Source organism: Gasterosteus aculeatus, chromosome 4 (genome assembly GCF_964276395.1).
Source record: "Gasterosteus aculeatus chromosome 4, fGasAcu3.hap1.1, whole genome shotgun sequence".
Lineage (NCBI taxonomy): Eukaryota > Metazoa > Chordata > Actinopteri > Perciformes > Gasterosteidae > Gasterosteus > Gasterosteus aculeatus.
Genome location: NC_135691.1, coordinates 11870992 through 11889950, shown reverse-complemented (window position 1 = coordinate 11889950; position 18959 = coordinate 11870992).

Below are 18959 nucleotides of genomic sequence, written 5' to 3'. Positions count from 1 at the left end.
GCCTACACCTGATAACCGTAAGAAGGTTCAGCAATTCCTGGGTTTTGCGAACTTTTACAGACGGTTTATCAGAAACTTCAGCGCCATAGCATCTCCCCTCCATGTTCTCACCTCTCCCCAAGCCCCGTTTCTATGGTCTCCCCAAGCAGAGGTGGCTTTCACCCGACTCAAGGAGATGTTCACCACGGCCCCCATCCTCACGGTTCCAGATCCCAGCCGACAGTTTGTGGTGGAGGTGGATGCCTCCAACGACGGTGTGGGGGCGGTCCTATCTCAACGATCGACAGAAGACCACAAACTACATCCATGCGCCTTCCTGTCCAGAAAACTTTCACCGGCGGAGCGGAATTACGATGTTGGTAATCGTGAGTTGCTCGCGGTAAAGCTGGCATTAGAGGAGTGGAGACATTGGCTGGAGGGGGCCCAACACCCGTTTATTGTCTGGACTGACCATAAAAATCTTGAGTACATCCGCAAGGCTAAGCGTTTGAACTCTCGCCAAGCCAGATGGACTCTGTTCTTTAACCGCTTTAACTTTGTTTTATCCTACAGGCCGGGGTCCCAGAACACCAAGCCGGACGCCCTGTCTCGTCTGTTCAACCCCGAGCCCACTGCCAAGAAACCAGAACCAATGCTGCCACCGCACCGTGTGGTAGGAGCGGTAACATGGCAGATAGAATCAGAGGTGAAGCGGGCTAATGGTGAGAACCCTACACCTAGTGGTTGTCCAGTTAATCGCCTGTTTGTTCCGGCAACTATGCGCCCACAGGTGATTCATTGGGCTCACACCTCAAAGCTCACCTGCCATCCAGGGATCAGGAGAACCATATATGCCATCAGACAAAGGTTCTGGTGGCCCGCCATGGAACGCGAGGTCCGGGAGTATGTTGGTGCGTGCCCCGTCTGTGCTAGGAACAAGACCTCCTCCCAGGCACGCACAGGGCTGCTGCAACCACTCCCGGTGCCCAGTCGACCCTGGGCTGAGATTTCGCTGGACTTCGTCACTGGTCTCCCGCTCTCTCAAGGTAACACCACTGTCCTCACAGTGGTGGATCGATTCTCAAAGATGGTTCATTTCATAGCCCTACCTAAACTTCCGTCAGCCAAGGAGACTGCCGAAACCATGCTCAACCACGTTTTTCGCATTCATGGGTTCCCGAGGGACGTGGTGTCAGACCGGGGGCCCCAATTCGTATCCCGTTTTTGGACTGAATTCTGCAAACTGATCGGGGCCACGGTCAGTCTCACGTCCGGATACCACCCAGAGGCCAATGGACAGGCTGAGCGCCTTAACCAAGCATTGGAAACGAGTCTTCGTTGCCTGGTATCCCAGAAGCCGTCATCCTGGAGCAAACACCTAACCTGGGTTGAATTCGCCCATAACACGCTCCCCACAGCAGCCACGGGGCTGACCCCCTTCCAGTGCGCCTTCGGCTACCAACCGCCTCTGTTTCTAGATACTGAGAAGGAGGTCGTCGTCCCTTCCGCCCATGCCATGGTCCGGCGTTGCCGCCGAATCTGGGCAGCTGCCCGCAGCATCCTCCTTCGCAGCGCGGCGCGCATGAAGAAGGTCACTGATCGGAGGCGCCAGCCAGCTCCGACATACCAGCCGGGCCAGAAAGTCTGGCTCTCCACACGGGACTTGCCACTCCATGTTGCCTCCCGGAAGCTAGCTCCTAGGTTTGTGGGTCCGTTTCCCGTGTCAAAAGTAATTAACCCTGTCTCTGTTCGTCTGCGCCTTCCCAGATCCCTGAGGGTGCACCCTACTTTTCACGTGGGGAAGCTGAAACCAGTTAGAGAGAGCCCTATGGTGCCCGGAGCCGCAACTCCGCCACTTCCCCGGATGGTTGATGGGGGACCGGTCTACCCAGTGAAGCGACTCTTGGGCGTACGCAAACGCGGAAGGGGACACCAATACTTGGTGGACTGGAAGGGCTATGGTCCGGAGCACCGTTCCTGGGTCCGGTCCAGCTTTATCATGGACCCGGCACTAATCAGGGACTTCAACAACCGCAAAAGTCCGTCAGGAGCCGTCCCTAAAGGGGGGGGTACTGTCATGTCCAGAAAAAGATGTTAGTTAGGTTGTCTCGTGTCCGTCTCGTGAGTTCCTGTTTTATTTTGGAAAATGAACCTTCCCCTTGTTTCAGGCAACTTTCCCCTTCCTCTTGTGTCGGTGTGATTGTCGCCCCTCCCCTGATTGTCTCCACCTGTGCACTTCCCCTATGTGTGTGTATATATTGTCTGAGTCTCCCTCTGTCCTGTGCCAGTTCGTCTTGTCCCAAGCCACCGTGCCAGCGCCACGTATGTCCACAGTCTTGCCTCGTTTTCTTGTCGACACCTTAATTGAGCCTGCTTTCAGTTTTTGTCTCTAGATCGGTTTTTTCCTCGCCCACGAGTGATTTTTATTCCAGCGGCCATGCCCTGTCCTTTTGTTAATAAACTTTGATTCTTTTTTCGCACCACGTTGTGTGAGTCGTGCATTTGGGTTCCCGTCCACCGTCCGGTCGTGACAAGCAGTACGATAATCTACAGACGACAAGATCCTAATGGTTACATCACAGGTTCATCTCAGCTCGGCTCCTTCAATAAAGAGCAATGAAAAACAAAGAAAATGTCCTCAATGCGGCTCGGCAGCTTGTCTGCCAGATGAGACCGAACTGTTTTGGCTGCACAAAACCGCAGATGAATTGTCCTTTTTTCTTCCTTGTAATGAGCGTGCGGCCCAATAGAGTTTATCTTGTAGACGCCATTAAACAGTATCTTTTAGTGCTGCTTCTCAATATTTCAATTGGTCGGCACCCACTTCTCCCTCCCGCCATTACTGGCCATCCGAGACGAGGTACCTGCCCACACAAATGGGACATTTACCGTCACACATTTGTACGGCAGCTGCCCTGCTTGCTGGCAAAGAGGTGATTTTCCTCCATCCGTGAGAAAACTACAAGTCCAGCACTTTCTTAAGTACTCTTCATATTTACCAGAATTGAATGCCAGGTTGTGACGGTTGAGTCACATCACTTAAATTTGACTCGCACGGTTGTTGGCTTTGACGGTCAAAATCTCCCATGACTGCAAAGACAATAACAGGCCCGCGGGTTTGGTGCGTGAGGCACTCGAACCGTACTGTACCAGGACGGCGCGTTCGTCAGGGGGGATTCTTGGCCGATGATGCTTGCAGCTGGAAATGGCCTGGCGGGAGCCCAGGCTCTACATACGGAGTGCTGCTGAGTTGACATTTTAGCAGTGCTGTGAGAATCATTAGATGCCTCCGAGGCTTTGTGAGAAGGGTGAGACTTGTTGTGTTCAATGTTTCGCCTGCAAGCGCCTGATGATGAGGTGTTTGATCCACAACAAAATCCTTAGAACTTATTATAAGCTGTCCTCTCCATGTTTTCGGACCTCCGTTCAAGAAATCCCAACGGATATGATGCTATGGTCTCAGATGAGAGAAGCCTTAAGGGGACCTACAGCATGGAAATTAAATTGCAGCGTTACTTCCCCATAAAAGAGTTTCCTGTCTGCAAATGTGCCATTTCACCTGTTAGCTCTGCAGCGATGTGGTGATTTGCTTCAGTCAAACAGCATGTTGTTCACCTCAGGCTCTCCATTGAAAAAATGTCTCTCACAGAAAAGCATTTGAGCATCACATCATCATCATCATCATCATCATCCCATTGGATTAATGGCAACCTATTTGCATGCAATCCTATTCCACCTGGAAGTAACTCCAAATGTGTGCTTGGGAGTGTTTTCTCCAAATGCAAAGAAGTGTGTGTGTGTGTGTGTGTGTGTGTGTAGCATGTTGGTCTGTGGGTGTGAATACGTGTAGAGCAGTGCACGTGTCGGAAGTACTTGGTGGAACAAATGGAGCTGACACAATTTTGACTTTATCATAAGAACAAATCTGGTAAATTATAGTGTTCCAGAAGTCTTTGTTCTTTGTTTGATATCTAACCTTAGGCGGATGCGGAACTCAAAGTTACAACAATAATCCGTTTGGATCTTTGTTGTGACTCAGTTACATTCAGCTCTGCTGCTTATATTTGGCTTCAGTGAAATTTAAACGGGGTGGAAAAAACAAGTTTGAAGACCTTTGTGAATTGATGGGATCATCATCTCTTGCTGTATCTTAATCAATGTTGTCCCGCAAACTAAATTTAAACTTTGCGCAGGGCCTTCTGAATGTCATGATTGGCAGTCCTAAATGAGAACCTATTGAGTTTGTGTCGAGTGATGATGAGTCAGCGAGTCGGCCGATGGCTCTCGTTTTCTAAGAACATCCCTTGAAAAAACCCAGTAAATGCTTGACTTGGCTGGTATTGCTGCAGGAAGCCAAACAAACTTGTCAAACAAGTGTAACAGCTGCTCCTCCGTGAGCAGGCAGAGAGGTAAATACAGCTGAGCAATGACCTGCTGAAGATGACTATTCAAATAGATTTTTCTTCAGAGAAGATGGGAGACACATTGTCTTTCGTCAAGTCCAGGTACACTGTGTTCTCCTTCTCATTTGTCTTGGCTCAGGAGAATTTGTTATTTTTTAGATGCTAAAACCCATCAAGGGTTTCCTGGTCTTGGGAAAATGTCTCGTATATTCAAAAGGAACGCATACAGGCAGTCTTTCCTGTAAAGAAAACCCTTGTAGAAGATAGTGGTGCATTTTTTTCCATGGAAAGAGATTCAAATTCTCGGTTAGTTGCTTAGTCGTGACATTTGACATTTCGAGGGGTTTTTGAAAGCAGCACGAGGTTTCTGATGATATGAAATGGATGTCACTGAGGTCACACTGGCCCCCTAGAGTAGATAGATTAAACTTTCTTTCAAACATTATTCTCTTCAAAGCCGCTTTATTGTATTAGAATAAATATCTGCGACACAGCTGTGGATCAGCATGTGGTTGAAGGTTGTTGCCCCTACAGCAGATTTCCATCGCATCCCGAAAAGCAGAAACCGTACTGTGAGGATCCTGCTGTTGACTGTGGAGAATGAAATCAGCCTTTTCTATAACGGGACGGCCTCGTGTATTTTGTTGCTATTTGCCATTCTGGACACCCATATACGTACAGTAGGAAACTATGTTAACTCTGGTAAATGAACCTCTAATTTGCTGGCTCCAAAACCGTTGTTTATTGTATTTAGAAAAGTGCCGGTGGTTAATGCTGACTTTTTGGCAACTCTGGGGCCGAAATGAGCTACGCAGCACATGCACGCTGTCGCATTTTATGTTGGTTATACGAAACAATTGCAACATGAACTTCCATAAGCACATCTTAAGCTTTTAAATACTCAACCATTTTCATCTACTGGTTTAAAATGTATTCCGTCTGCTGTTTGCAAAGCGTCCGTGAGTATTTGGGGCTTTTTTTTAAAGCTGTGGGCGGAAACCACACCGTGAGTCTACATAATGGCCTAAAAAGATTAAATGCGTTGTAGAGCTGAGGAGGACTGCAGTCCAGCAAAGCTGATTTCTGATAAATCGCGTTTCGTCGGCGGCTCAAAGGTACTGCGATATTCATGGCGCTTATCCACCGCTGCCGTGGCCAATGAGAGGAGTTTCGTGTTTGTCTGATCTGTGAAATTGCCCCTAAAGCCTTGAGCTGAATAAACTTCCTTACTTGACATCGCTGTGCTGGAATTGGGTTTTTACCACAGTCTTGAGAATAGGACCATAATTGTCCTTTAGTCGATGATCTGGTTTGTAAAGTGCGTTTCAGATGTTGCAAAAATGCCCCAATGTTGTTCAGATGCCTCCAGTTAATCTTTTGGAAACTTTATTTGGGACTCAAATTGTTGCAACGACACAGTGTGTTGTCATCGCCAGCTGGAAGACCTCATCACATTAAGTCTGAGAAGAGGGAGGCTTTCCTCACTGGAAAGACTTCTCATTCCCAAAGGTAGGTGGTGTATTTATAGCGGCGTATGTTTTTTTGCTGCTTTTTATAAATCTCAGCTCCCAGGATGAAGTGCATCCTCACAGCAGTCGATAGCTGACAATACATTATGTGGATCTGCCGCTGAGAGTAATCATGAGCTGAGATGATGATGTGGGTGATTTGTAGCTGTTCCAATAAACTTTAGAAAATATTATTTATGTGTTGCCGATTGCCGGGTTCACATAATCTCAGAGACGTGCGAGCACCCGACATGAGGAGCAGACAAGTTTGTGGGAGACATTGTGATAATCTCAGTCTTTTTCGTGGGCCTTTGCCAAAAGGGGAAAAAGTACATGAGTCAAAATAAACCTTTTCATGGAAGTTTGTAAATAAGCCCCAAAATAATGCCAAACTGATGGCTCTCTTGACATGGGCCGTGGCCAAACCTCTGTGAGGATGGGGATATTTTCATCCTGAGAATTGTTGGGGACCATGAGATCCTCGGTCAGCGAGAAGGACCAGAGTATTTCTGTTGATGAGCAAAAAATAGGCCTGGAGTCATTCTAAGCCAGTGAGAGCTCCGAGATGAATGACTAACATGTACTGAATTCCTAATTGTAAGACATGCAGTAAAGTTTCCAAACTCTGCTCCCACTGGACAATCAATTTCAGGTGCTCTTAGTTATCAAACACCGATATATTGAACCCCTGACGTAGTGTCATTCAGCACTTTGGTGATTTGGGCCTCATCCCAGGAGTGAGAGGTGAGGAAAAGTGCTTGGGCCACGATTAATTAATTTTTTTTTGTCCCGAAATGGGCAGTAGCCCAGGCATTAATATTGACCCGAAGAAAAATCAATGCATCTTCCCTTTTGAGAACATCATCAAAACTGTAACCCAATAAAAAGAAATATGATCCGATACTCTGGATGTGAAATGATGGGAGTGCAGCACATGCATATTTACGAAAAGCTCAGATTCTCTTGTGAAGACTTTGTTTCTCTTGGACCTGAATAAAAGATACACGTTCGATCTGATTTGTCACCACGTCCATCTCTTCCAGCACCGACTGCATCTGTATGCACGTGGACTGATCAAGGAGACTTCAGTTAGAAATGATCCGATACATGAACTCTTTTGCTACAACAACTGGAGGAAACTACATACAACATGTTGATTGATAAGCTTTAGATCAGTGGTTCTCAACTGGTTTGGCTCCGGGACCCACCAGCACCCCTTAATGACAAGCCGTGACCCAAATCGAGAAACATTCTCAACTTCTCAAATTTATTTAATGAAAATATGGTGCAGTTTGAATCTGAGATAGTATGGAGACAGAATACGTATGCCAACACAAAAACAAGTTTAATGAAAAAACAAAACAGCCAGCTGTTAATTCTAATTTTTATTTTCCCAGGCAAAGGCCCGCGACCCATTAAAAACGGGTTTAGAATCACTGCTTTAGAGGTACTCGTTGCTGGATTTGGTTAGCTTTGAATAGAGACCGCGCGGCACGGTGCCGTGGTGGTCAGCACTGTCGCCTCACGGCAAGAAGGTCCTGGGTTCCTCTCCACCCAACGGCCTTTCTGTGTGGTGTCTGCATGTTCACTGAGTCCTCCGGCTTCCTCTCACAGTCCAGACTTACCCGGTCGATTGGTGACTCTAAATTGCCGTAGGTGTCTGGATGTGAGTGTGACTGGTTGTTTGTCTCTGCGTCAGCCCTGTGATTGACTGGCGACCAATCCATGCTGTACCCAATCTCTCACCCAAAGTTAGCCCCCCTGTGACCCTGTGACCCTGTGTGAAGGATGAGCAGCTTTGAAGATGGATGAATGGATGGAAAGCTAGCTGTTTCCCCCTTTTTCTATTCTTTGTGCTAAGCTAATTGGCTGCTAGTAGCAGACATGAGTGAGCGAGTGAATGACAGGATTTTAAGTAATATAATTAATGAAAAGGAAACTTTCATTCAATAAGTTTACTCTGACTTTGCCTTTAACAAATGATTTGACTTTTCCAAAGCAATCGTACTTTTTATAAAAGATTCACTTTCAGTGGCAAGGTTGGAGGTTCGAACCCCGGCTGCTCAGTGTCCATGTCGAAGTGTCCCTGAGCAAGACACTCGACCCCTAACTGCTCCCTGGGCAAAAATGTAATGTCGCAGCTAAACGACATGTAATGTAATCATTTTCAAAAGACTCCGTTAGTCCTTTACAAGCCTCCTATAATGGAAGCGCATTTACTTGGGTCTTTTTAGGCTGTTATTTGCTCGCCTAACGAGGACTACAAAAGTGCTTTCAGAATTATTATTTCCATTCCTCCCTCTTTGTTGAGCTATTCCCTCTCTGTAGGTTATACAACACCTTCTCTTCTCTATAGCTGGTTTCTGCCATTTCTTAATTAAAGATAAAAGGTGGCGTGCAATTTGAGCTCAGGTAATGGATCAATGCCCTGGATGATTGTGATGACAAAAAGCTAATTTCAAGGAACATTGGTTTTTCGGGAGCTTGAATAAATTCATTTTCATTAAAAGAGTGTAAGTGATGAATTTTGAGTGAAAAATAATTAATTGCATATGGCTTCCTTTTAAACTTTGTAGAAAAGCCATAAGATTGGAATGGCGTTCATTGGTATATCTGATACCACAGCAAATAAAACGCGCAGCATTTTGTTTCCACCGTTCTTCTTTCTACTCCACATTTGGTGGCAAGATTCCACCCGGATGCAGACGGAATTACCTTGCAAGGCTTATACGGACCCAACAATGTCATTATTCCGTATCAGTACACTGTGCAATCACCACTTACCGCTTAATAATAATAATGAAGAGTCATGCAACATTCAAAAAGTAAATATGAGTGACAGGGACTGCAATATGATTGATCTTACTCCCTTGGCTTTTATTTCTGAAATTGGTCGAAATGAATCAGAACCAGCTTAATTGCTACCTTCAACATCGCCTATTTTTGGCCAAAGTGTAGGGGTAGTTGTTGTAATTTGATAGTTGTTGTAACTTGAGCCGGCAGTAATTGCTTCCAGACTAGAGCCACTGCGGCTGACTGAACTCGCCGGACGCGGCTGCCAACTCGATCGTAATCTCAGCACACGTCTTTGGCCTGTCGAGGCTGTTCTTTTACCACCTTGAACTTTCTAAACTTTAGGAACAATCTCGAACATTTGCTTTGTAGATTTTGGGCCGTGTTGTCCGATGCTGTCTAAACAAAAAAAAAATCACATTTGTACAGAAACTTCCTTTTTGAACCTCTAGCGGCTGTTAAGATACTAAAAACACGGCCTCAAGGGAAATATCAGCTCGGTTTCCCTTAGGAGCGAGATAGGCAGAAATAGCATCCGGCCCCAAACTACGGAAATGGTTAAGCTTGTTAACATCTGTGTTCACGTTATGAAACAGATTTTTTTTTAACAACTAGACAAGGTGAAAAAAACAAACCTGCACAACAAACACTGTTCTTCTTTCTTTGCTACGTGCACAGCTCGTCCAGATGCTCTTTGACTGATCACGATAAAAATCAATCTGTCCTTTTGTAGAAATAATTCTTTAGATTGGGAAGATTACATTCTGCCCCTGTGGATGATAGAGCGACCTCAGATTCTCTGTGCCACACTATGTTTCCTCTGCGTGGTGCTTGAGGAGATAAGGTCTCAGCTGCAGAGGCCGGTTCATCCCATGACCCCCCCCCAAACAGTCTCAGTAAACCGCTTTCTTCTTTTTCTTCTCAACTACACAGGCGGATTCCACTTTGAAGAGCCCCAGGGTAAAAATATACCAGGAGGCCCCAAAGTTGTATTTCACCTTCAAAGAGTGCACAGGCATTCATATATTATGTTATTCGTAAATGTGTGTGTGTGTGTGTATATATATATATATATATATATATATATATATATATATATATATTCAATATACAAATGGAAACCAAAGGATTTATTCATTCCAAATGACACATAAATAAATAATTTATATTTATTTATGGATCTGGCTGGATTCTGGTCAGAAGTCAGCAAACAATGGCGTCTGGTAGTGACGGCTTGTAAGTGATACAAGTTTATAGTTTCATGGCGTACATGAAACAAATCCAGTTGGATCCACAAACAAATGCATACAAATCCGCAAATAAATACAGTGGGCATTTGTGAATCTTTCTGTGTGCATTTGCAATTCCTGAGGCTGATCTGACCTCATGTCTGGCTCTTTGCCCTGAGGGTAATCCAAGCACGTAAACGGACAGTCTGGTATGCACAAGACCATGGACGGCTTCTGTTTTCTCTTGTGGCTTCCTGTCTCTCCTGGTCCTCCCATATGAAAACTCACCGGGCGCTGGGGTCAGGCCACGGCTCCACTCAGCAGTGCTTTTAGGTGGGAAAAATCGTGGGAAAACAATTGCTTTGGCAATAAGCCAAATCAGAAATTTACACAATTTAACAATTTGAAACATTGCAGTAATTCACATTTTCAACACAGTTTAACACAAATTCAACTCAACTTCAGTATGTATGCACAGTCAGTTTGGTGGGATGTTTAGAAAGCCCAATTTGACCTTTCAACATGGACCATCACCTTGTGAGGACGTTGGCTTCCTGCCTCTCCTTTTGAGACGAGTCAGCTGGAAAAATGAAAACGTCAGCCAGTTACAGAATTTTCGACCACCTCGTTAGCCGTTTGGCTACAGCTAATTAAATCTGCCTGCAACAATTTAGTCCTCCCAGCCGGCTGGTGGACGCCCTGCGATAGTCTGTTTCTGTGGGAAACTTAACAATATTAAATGCATTGAGTCTGACGTTCTGTTCAGACCTAAGGCTGAGTATTGTTTATAATATGTTGACTGATTTCAGAATATCTGTTTGAAAGAAGATTAAATAACATTACACGTTATTGAACAAGTTTTTAGGTTTAATTCTTCAGCTATTCATTGGAGGTTTTTAAAACTTAAAGAGTTAATAAGAAGACAATCATAGTGCTGAAAAACACATGGCTTCAAAAAAGCGTTAAAGCTGTTCTCTAAGGTATTACATGCTGATTCATTAACTGTTAATCAAGCCATTAGTTACAACTTTTAAACACATCTTCAGGAATAGCTAATTACAGGGTCACAACCAAAGTGGCAAAACAGCAGGAATTGGGACCGTAATCCAAGTGTAACTTCGTGGTCTGAAGGGAACTATGACATTCAGAGTGGACCTTGAAATGACTCCCAGCGAGAATTACCCTTGTGGGCACTGACTCTGGCTGTGTGAAATCTGGACAAAGAACAGCAGTTGGCTTTTTTTTGTTTTGTCAGATCACAATGAGCCCCGGGTTGTGCACATTGAGTGATTAATGTGGGCCATTAAACCACCACACACATGCACACCTGCGTGTGGCCTACAGATAATGCAGCGTTGACCCTTGAGTTCCGGGTGGAAACATTCAGGAAGGAAAACCTCTTTTGTTTTGGGAGACCGAAAACATGCAGTACTGTATTCATCACTCATCTCTTTTCATTTCCATTTAACTTCTTTGAACCATTGATATTTTTAGAAGAATACAATCTCCCAGTGTATTGCACAGAGGAGGGAACAAGGGCCGGCACAGTTTGGAATCAGCTGCTCGCCCATTAGGTTAATAATGTTAAATAGTCGCTCATGTGTTGAGAGAGAAAGAGCGTAAGAACTGCTCCCACATGAATTCACTTTAACTTCTTTAGTCTAATGTATTCTGCAGCACTGCTGCATAAATCTTGTGTGGACGGGTTTCTCTTTAATCAAACGTATGGAAGGGAGAGAAAATGTCATCAGAAATATTGTAATGATGTCATGATTTAGACCGTTCTAAAACCAGAGCTGGCCCTCCTTCAGGCTACGACTCCACAATCATAGAAACTGCAGTCGTTTTTCTTGTTGAGTGCAAAAATGTCTCAGCATAATTATGTTGGTTTAAGGTTTAACTCTGTTTTGAACAAATTCAACAAAACATTCCGAGGTGGTCTTGGCTGTTTGTGGCTACGTTATCGTACGGAAAAATGTCTCTTGCCACATTTAAGGATGATCAACTTAACTGACATGTGTGCGTGCTGGTGTCAGTTGATTTTTTGGGTAAAAACAAAACAAAAAACGTCCTGATTGAAACAATGAAAAAAAATGTTTTAATAATCTCACCGCATAAATTATCCTCCCAAATAGGGTGTCTCCAAACAGGTGATAGACTATATTATGGCGTAGGCTACAGTAGATCTTATCGATCTCGTCCACTGTGCTTCAGCACCTGGGACAGCGCACACACACAGACACACACACCCTAAACGAACGGTTCTGTACCTCGGAGTGTAACTCACGACACGTGACGGAGAACGTGTGGTCAACGTTTAAAAAAATGAAGCCCAACTGGATGAGCAGGCCCATGTCTCAAAGCATGATCCCCCCACCCACCCCCACAAACCCACAATCCTTATTCATAATCATTTTAACTACCAAAGAGTTGTCATTATATTTTGTGTATTTAAACCAATTATCTGTGAAAGCAGAATATGATTGCGCTTACGTAAGCTACTCCCTTTCAGCAGGCTAAAGGTTTCATTTTCTCTGTACTTAAGTAAACTAAATAATTCAAATCCCAATGGGGTTGAAAAGGTCGCTTAGTCTCAAACGGAAACGATGTTCATGGGGTCCCTCGAGCTGCATGTGGACTAACAGCTGTTTGCTGTGATCGGATGGCACAGAACGCACAACAATGACACCTGCGATTAGGCTTTATTTTAACCGATTGGTTTAAAACACGATGCCAAACCCAAACCGAACAGCTCGATTTTATATACAGTCTATATAGACTTTACATTTATTTGGGTTTTACAATATAAGGAGTGTGGGTGAAATTTGATTTGTGGTGCACACAGAATTGACTAAATGAGTAGCGACTAGAATTAATGGCCCAGTTAGTCTAAACAATAATCCGTTGAGCGTTAAAGTTCTTCCACTTAATCTCTTAACATTGGGGGTCTGTCTATTTATCAGAGAAACAGGGATACTGATGCTGAAAAGGCAAATGCAACGAGCACAACCAGCAAACGTTGATTTATCTTCGTTTTGGGTTGAAAGCCTATTTACAAAATAGAAAGTTCTGAACATCTGAATCAACTCAAGTTTGCAGAATTTTGGAGACTCTCTCTGCTTGAAGTTCAGAGAGACTGTTTAGTCTGGCAACATCACTCATGACCCCCACGAACTCTCAGTTACATTGAATGGCAGAGGTGTGTGTGTGTGTGTGTGTGTATGGGGGGCTTTACTTTGCCAATAAAGTTATCCTGTTTAAGTGTGTAGTTGCATAAATGTTTTAAAGCATGTGCTGTTCATAGACTCTGTAATGACTGTCTATCAGCAAATACAGCAAAACATTTGCATAGCCGATGAATTAGCAGGTAGGTTGATGATCTACATTTATTGGGTAAATTGAGTTGTCATTGAAATGGATAATGAATGAAAATGAATTGTGACTTATTTTCTCTATAACATTTAAACGCTTGCGGTGTCGCTCGGTGAACCCCATTTAGCAAAAACATTGGGATTTCCGGGTACATCTTCTCTTTATTACAGTTTCAGGTTATTCCTTTTTACTTGGTTTATGCCTACTTATACCGTTCTGGATATAAAATGACTTCTATCCAACGGGGTCATTTTAAGGTGCACGAATCCAAGGCCATTTGTCGGAACCCATATTTAAGCAGCGCGTTGTCTCTGGTTATTGGAATCCAGCGCGACAATGATGGAGTCCGATGTGTCTGCTTGGTTCCCGTGTGTGTTTGTGTGCGAGGTTGTAGAGAGGAGAGTGCGTTGAATCGTTTTTGCGAGGCGCATCCCATCGTGCTCTGGTAGTTGTGTGAGTGCACTCACTGTTAACAGACTCGATAGCTTAGTTGATTTCCTTGGCTCGTATCCATTACGTCTTAAAGCGCAATGAGTCTGTTTAGACTGCAGCATAACAATGGAGCACTAAGTACGGGGAACACATCGCTTGCCAACAACACTTGGCCTTTTTTAGTAATTACTTTCCTCATTATGTCCAATGAAGCGGGGCCAATCAATTGTTTTTGGGGTGATCAATAAAGAGGCTTTTTGTTGCGAGTGAAATGTTTATGTGTTGGGTTTGGTCACCAACCGTGCAGAAGAGATCCACATTTCTTTTGTTTCTGTTATGATGATGTCTTTGATCAGTTGGTCCCAGCAGTGTGCATTCCTCACAGAGGAACACAGCGTGCCATCTATCTGTTAGCTGCGCTGGAATGTGTTTTTTGTGTCTGCAGCTTGTAATCCTGAAAACAAACTTCTACAATCACACGACTAAACCCCGGTTTGCACTTTCTGCATGCTCGTGTGTTGCGGATGTCATGTTACAAACACTGGAGATGATGACTGTACGTGCAAACGAAAATGCGCCCTCCCCTCCGTCCAAGAGGGGTTTATATTTAGTTTATATTTAGACTTTGTCTCCAAAAATATACGGTACATTTTTGTAATCAGTGAACAGGATTTTTTTCCACAACTGTCTAATACATTTTTTCATAGGAATCATGTATTTAAGCTGACACTGGCTTGGTAAATCCGGCTACACTTTTTCAAAATGCAAAACCAAAAATATTAAGGAAAGGCTTTAATATTTTAACATAGAGGAAATGATAACAGTACCACACACACACCATTGACATTCCATAAATATACTACGTCCAAATGTAATGCAGGAAAATTAAACATACTAAAATATAGCCAGGTTGAATTTGTACTACTAATAGAAAGTTTCTGGAGAGAAAACGAAAGACAACAATTCCCAGAGACGTGGTCAAGTTTTTATTTTTGTAAAAAGAGCACTAAAAAACACCAACGTGCACAATAAGCAGGAATGTTAAACATTTTAAATACAACTAAATGATAAAAGCTTGGATGACAAAAGTCATTGTAATTACATATAAGAAAGGCACAGACGCCGGGTCCAAACAAACTAAGGGCAAAGCTTAACTTTTGAAGTCTGTGGATTTGGAAAAATTGATAGATGGGGTCCATATTTCCAAGAGCGAGCAGGTCAACTATTCCAAAGACACATTCATTTACATCAAGTTTAAATTTAATCATTTATCCAGGTTTAAAAAATGCAAGGGTAACATCCAGTCACAATAATTAGCACCAATAATTGCTTCTTGATTTTGGATGATCCAGGAACAAATGAATAGGGTATGTATGCAAAACAGCCAAATATAGTATTCAATATATTGTAAAATAATCAATATTCTTGGATTTTAGAACAGGGCTTGACACGGTAGATGACGATCCCTGTTGACATTTTACATTGCAGGCCAGAGGTGAAAGGTTGGAGTCGAATCTAAACTTTTGCTGGGAGCGATTAGCAAAGTTGAAGGATTTAAAACTGAATAATATCTATCTGATACGATCATCGTTTTGGGAGTCTGTTTCACATCCCATTTGTCATCAATAACAACACTAAGTTCATTCTGCCATGTCGGTGCCAAAGATTTGATCGATTGAATGTCTCTTCAACCTGAATAGGTTTAAAAGTCATTTCAATTGAAATATTGTAAATGGCAGTAAAAACAGTAAAGCGGTTCAATTACCCACAATTGGGCAATTTACACAGAAGGCCTAATGGTTTGTCATTTTTAAAAGGTTGCTCCAGACTTTTTGGGAAACCGTTATAGACACCGAGTCTGTCACGGTTTGGGTTCACGTCTGGTTATATTTTGTAGTTTCTTGCCTCTGTTCTCCCTGGGTCACCTCACTTCCTGCCTTGTCCTGTGATCCCCTGTGATTGTCTGTCATGTCATGATTGTTTCCAGCTGTGTCCAATCACCTGCACCTTCCCAGTGTATTTAAGCCATGTGTGTCTTGTTACGACCCCCTGGATGGTCTAGGGGTGCGGGGACCATAAACATATAGGCAGAGCCTGGACAGTTGTAAAAAGGGAGGATTTATTTGCAACCAGAAGAAAACAGGCACGTGACAACAAACAAAAGGAGGGTGGCTGAGGGTGCTGCGAAAAGACCAACTAAGTAAAATAAAAGAGATCCCCAAAAGGAGGACTATGCCTGAACATACGTTGAAACAAACAGTAGGCGCTTTCCAGGAAAAACACAAAGAGCACAGCACCCACTACACCTATGACACTAACAAACAAAGAACTACGTGTGGTGAAATCAGTGTAAACTCTGGCCCTACCTCACCCCCTCTTGTCAGCTCCGTGCTGGCAAAAACACAGACCCAAAACACAGTACTCAACGTAGGTGCACTCAATCACAAACACAACAGGCACACAAGTCCACTGGCCAAGACAAGCTGCCTCGAGCCACTGGTGGGCTCTCCTTAAGTGCTGGAGGTAAGGCTGCGATGGTGTCCTGCCATTGGGCGCGCTGGGACCAATGGGTGGAGCTGGAGTGAACCTGTGGTGCTCCACCGCAACCAGGAAGTAGGTGGGGCCTCAGTCCACAGGGCCGCACAGCCTACTTGGTACAGACAGGAAAGAAATACAGACCACGGTGACAGCCGTAACACCCCCCCCCATAAACACAAACTCCCCAGTTTGACAGTTTAAACTCAAACACATTGCTGCTGTATTAGGTGGGCAGTCTAGATAAGGCATCTGCAATAATGTTCTCTGAACCTTTCTTGTGCCGTATCTCCAGGTTGTATTCTTGTGCCATTAAGGCCCACCTCATGAGTCTCTGGTTATGGTTGTACATCCGGGCCAAGAACACGAGTGGGTTGTGGTCCGTGTAAACCACCACCGGCAGAGAGCTGGAACCCACATAGACTTCAAAATGCTGTAAGGCCAACAACAAAGCAAGGGTCTCTTTTTCGATGGTCGAATAGTTAAGCTGATGGCGGTTATACTTCTTTGAGAAGTAACATACAGGATGGTCTATACCCTCTACATCTTCCTGCAGAAGCACGGCACCAGCTCCCACGGCGCTGGCGTCCACCTCTAGCTTAAAAGGCTTTGAAAACTCGGGGCCCGCCAGGACGGGAGCGTGGCAGAGGAGGGACTTAGCACTATCGAACGCGACTTGACACTCTGGGGTCCACACAAAGTCGACTTTAGGGCTAAGCAACCGGGTCAACGGTTCGACCACAGACGAGAAGTTTCTACAAAAAGCTCTGTAGTAACCAGCCAGACCGAGAAACGAGCGCAACGCTTTACGAGTGGCTGGAACTGGACTTGAAGAAATAGCTTCTACTTTTGCCTCCACCGGACGAACTTGACCTTGGCCAACTTGACGGCCTAGATAGGTCAAAGTGGCCTTCCCAAACTCACATTTAGCGAGGTTAATGGTAAGGTTGGCGTGGGCAAGGCGAGAAAACACTTCCGAGAGGGTGAGCATGTGACTCTCCCAGGTATTGGAGTAGATAATGAGACCATCCATATAGGCATTACAGTTTCTAACACCGGCTAGCACGGTGTTCATTAATCTCTGGAAGGTAGCGGGAGCGTTGCACATCCCAAAGGCCATCACAGTGTACTGTAAAAAGTCATCTGGAGTCACAAAGGCTGAGATCTCAGATGCACGCTCAGTAAGAGGGACTTGCCAGTATCCTTTTAAGAGATCTAGTTTGCTCACAAACACGGCTGTACCGAGGGCATCAACGCAATCTTCCATCCGCGGCAAGGGATATGAATCACGCACAGTGACTGCATTAACTTTTCTAAAGTCTGTGATAAATCTCGGTGAACCATCAGACTTCTTTTCCACAAGACATGGAGAACTCCATGGACTGGAACTAGGCTTGGCAAGGCCATGCTGAAGGAGGTACTCTACCTCACCTTTCATTACTTCACGCCTCATTACATTTGCACGGTACGGATGCTGCTGAATGGGACGCGGGTTTGTTAGTTCAACATCATGTTTTACTACGTTAGTTCTGCCTGGCACGTCACTGAACAAGCTTGGAAACTGCGTAATTAACTCTATCACGTCCTGCCTTTGGGCATGGGACAGATGTGGTAAGCAGGTAGGTAATGCCTCAACCGCCTCCGAGTTAGTGAGACGGGAACCTGGATAGACGGGACAACGCGGCCGTACATCGTCGACGTCTGGTAAAGGCATGGGGTCAGACACAGTTAAAGCTACCACTCCAAGCGGAGGTTTCCCAATTACGGAGTGCGGTCTGCACCCCCTAGCAGTAACCTCGGAGTCTGGGCCCTTATTCCTGGCATGATAAAGTTTTAGCATGTTGATGTGGCACACACGTGTTTTCCTACGCCGATCAGGGGTGCCTAGCAAATAGTCAGTGTCACTGAGCCTTTCGTGAACCTCATATGGCCCTGAGAACTTGGCGGACAACGTGGTACCTGGTACTGGCAGTAGTGCCAAGACCTTGTCTCCAACACTGAAGGTACGTTCCACAGCGGACCGGTCGTAATTCCGTTTCATAGCGGTTTGTGCGGCAGTCAACATGTGCTTAGCGAGGGCATTAGCTCTGTGCAGTCGCTCACGGAACTGACTAACATAATCTAGCACGTTTTGTGCAGGAACGGCTTGCAACGACAGAAACTGGTCATGCAGTGTGTGCAGAGGACCACGGAGAGTATGTCCAAACACCAGCTGGGCAGGGCTGAATCCTAGTGATTCCTGTACAGCGTCGCGAGCAGCGAACAAAACGAACGGAGTGCTCTCGTCCCAGTCAGTGCCATTGTCATGGCAATGTTTCTTAAGCATAGACTTTAACGTCTGGTGCCACCGTTCTAGCGCACCCTGTGACTCAGGATGGTATGCAGACGAAACAACATGGCGTACATTGAGCGTCCCTAGTATCTGTTTAAACAGCCTGGACTGGAAATTAGAGCCTTGGTCCGACTGTACTACACGGGGTAAACCGAAAGTGGAAAAGAATTTAGTTAGCGCCCTAACTATGCTCTTTGCAGTGATGTTACGGAGTGGGACAGCCTCAGGGAAGCGAGTAGCGGCACACATCATCGTGAACAGGTATTGGTTGCCGTTCTTAGTGCGTGGCAAAGGACCTACGCAGTCGATAATCACTCTGCCAAAAGGTGCTTCAATCACAGGTATGGGATGTAGAGGGACGGGGGAAACTTTTTGG